A 3634-nucleotide genomic window follows, 5' to 3' on the forward strand; every position below is an offset into this window, starting at 1 on the left:
TTCTGATAAGAAATAACAACACCATTCACAAGGACACACACACGTTATATGCACGAACATGTAGGTGTGCAAAGTGAGAGGGTTAGGGAAAATGATTTGGTAAACAGAGAAGAGGTAGTAAAAGCTTTGCGGAAGATGAAAGCCGGCAAGGCAGCAGGTTTGGATGGTATTGCAGTGGAATTTATTAAAAAAGGGGGTGACTGTATTGTTGACTGGTTGGTAAGGTTATTTAATGTATGTATGACTCATGGTGAGGTGCCTGAGGATTGGCGGAATGCGTGCATAGTGCCATTGTACAAAGGCAAAGGGGATAAGAGTGAGTGCTCAAATTACAGAGGTATAAGTTTGTTGAGTATTCCTGGTAAATTATATGGGAGGGTATTGATTGAGAGGGTGAAGGCATGTACAGAGCATCAGATTGGGGAAGAGCAGTGCGGTTTCAGAAGTGGTAGAGGATGTGTGGATCAGGTGTTTGCCTTGAAGAATGTATGTGAGAAATACTTAGAAAAGCAAATGGATTTGTATGTAGCATTTATGGATCTGGAGAAGGCATATGATAGAGTTGATAGAGATGCTCTGTGGAAGGTATTAAGAATATATGGTGTGGGAGGCAAGTTGTTAGAAGCAGTGAAAAGTTTTTATCGAGGATGTAAGGCATGTGTACGTGTAGGAAGAGAGGAAAGTGATTGGTTCTCAGTGAATGTAGGTTTGCGGCAGGGGTGTGTGATGTCTCCATGGTTGTTTAATTTGTTTATGGATGGGGTTGTTAGGGAGGTAAATGCAAGAGTCCTGGAAAGAGGGGCAAGTATGAAGTCTGTTGGGGATGAGAGAGCTTGGGAAGTGAGTCAGTTGTTGTTCGCTGATGATACAGCGCTGGTGGCTGATTCATGTGAGAAACTGCAGAAGCTGGTGACGGAGTTTGGTAAAGTGTGTGGAAGAAGAAAGTTAAGAGTAAATGTGAATAAGAGCAAGGTTATTAGGTACAGTAGGGTTGAGGGTCAAGTCAATTGGGAGGTGAGTTTGAATGGAGAAAAACTGGAGGAAGTGAAGTGTTTTAGATATCTGGGAGTGGATCTGTCAGCGGATGGAACCATGGAAGCGGAAGTGGATCATAGGGTGGGGGAGGGGGCGAAAATTTTGGGAGCCTTGAAAAATGTGTGGAAGTCGAGAACATTATCTCGGAAAGCAAAAATGGGTATGTTTGAAGGAATAGTGGTTCCAACAATGTTGTATGGTTGCGAGGCGTGGGCTATGGATAGAGTTGTGCGCAGGAGGATGGATGTGCTGGAAATGAGATGTTTGAGGACAATGTGTGGTGTGAGGTGGTTTGATCGAGTAAGTAACGTAAGGGTAAGAGAGATGTGTGGAAATAAAAAGAGCGTGGTTGAGAGAGCAGAAGAGGGTGTTTTGAAATGGTTTGGGCACATGGAGAGAATGAGTGAGGAAAGATTGACCAAGAGGATATATGTGTCGGAGGTGGAGGGAACGAGGAGAAGAGGGAGACCAAATTGGAGGTGGAAAGATGGAGTGAAAAAGATTTTGTGTGATCGGGGCCTGAACATGCAGGAGGGTGAAAGGAGGGCAAGGAATAGAGTGAATTGGAGCGATGTGGTATACAGGGGTTGACGTGCTGTCAGTGGATTGAATCAAGGCATGTGAAGCGTCTGGGGTAAACCATGGAAAGCTGTGTAGGTATGTATATTTGCGTGTGTGGACGTGTGTATGTACATGTGTATGGGGGGGGGGGGTTTGGGCCATTTCTTTCGTCTGTTTCCTTGCGCTACCTCGCAAACGCGGGAGACAGCGACAAAGTATAAAAAAAAAAAAAAAAAAAAAAAAAAAAATATATATATATATATATATATATATTGGAAAGGATCACAATTTTGCGCGTGATCAAGATATTCCCATGAGTCCACGGGGAAAATGAAACACGAAAAGTTCCCAAGTGCACTTTCGTGTAATAATCACATCATCAGGGGAGACACAAGAGAGAAATATAACAGTCAATTGATATACATCGAAGAGACGAAGCTAGGACGCCATTTGGTAAACATGTCTCCCCTGATGATGTGATTATTACACGAAAGTGCACTTGGGAACTTTTCGTGTTTCATTGTCCCCGTGGACTCATAGGAATATATATATATATATATATATATATATATATATATATATATATATATATATATATATATATATATATATATATATATATATATATATATATATATATGTATAGGCATGTATATTTGCGTGTGTGGACGTGTATGTATATACATGTGTATGTGAGTGGGTTGGGCTATTCTTTCGTCTGTTTCCTTGCGCTACCTCGCAAACGCGGGAGAGAGACAAAGCATAATAAATAGATATGAATACATTGCTCATACACATTGGTCATTTATCATAGGAGACCAATGGGTCACGTGGTTCACATTGGTGGTGACGTATACAGGCCTATCTTTGTGTGCCGATAATGTGATCAACGAATGACGTCATGTGCTTATTACCCACACACACACACACACACACACACAACAGCTGGTTAATGGTTACATTGTGTACATCATGGTAATATCCACAGCAGCATAATTCACCATTATGCAACCATATCTAATAATCCGATCTACATATTTCACCATTATGTACCCACATATAATAACATAATCTCTCAACATTATCTTCATATATCACCATTATGTAACCATATCTAATAATCCTATCTACATATTTCACCATTATGTAACCATATCTATTAATCCGATCTACATATTTCACCATTATGTAACCATATATAATAATAATATAATCTCTCAACATTATATACATATATCACCATTATATAAACATATAAGATAATAACCTAATCTCTCAACATTATCTACATATTTCACCATTATGTAACCATATATGATAATAACAATCTCTCAACATTATCTACATATATCACCATAATATAAACATATGAAATAATGATATAATCTCTCAACATTATCTACATATTTCACCATTATGTAACCATATATGATAATAATATTCTCTCAACATTATATACATATATCATCATTATATAAACATGAAATAATGACATAATCTCTCAACATTATCTACATATTTCACCATTATGTAACCATATATGATAATAACAATCTCTCAACATTATATACATATATCACCATTATATAAACATATAAGATAATAGCCTAATCTCTCAACATTATATACATATTTCACCATTATGTAACCATATATGATAATAACAATCTCTCAGCATTATATACATATATCACCATTATCCCTGGGGATAGGGGAGAAAGAGTACTTCCCACGTATTCCCTGCGTGTCGTAGAAGGCGACTAAAAGGGGAGGGAGCGGGGGGCTGGAAATCCTCCCCTCTCAATTTTTTTTAATTTTCCAAAAGAAGGAACAGAGAGGGGGGCCAGGTGAGGATATTCCCTCAGTGGCCCAGTTCTCTGTTCTTAACGCTACCTCGCTAATGCGGGAAATGGCGAATAGTTTGAAAAAAAAAAAATAAGAAATAAACATATAAGATAATAGCCTAATCTCTCAACATTATCTACATATTTCACCATTATGTAACCATATATGGTAATAACATAATCTCTCAACATTA

The sequence above is a fragment of the Panulirus ornatus genome, chromosome 70 (assembly GCF_036320965.1).
Source record: "Panulirus ornatus isolate Po-2019 chromosome 70, ASM3632096v1, whole genome shotgun sequence".
Taxonomy (NCBI): Eukaryota; Metazoa; Arthropoda; class Malacostraca; order Decapoda; family Palinuridae; genus Panulirus; species Panulirus ornatus.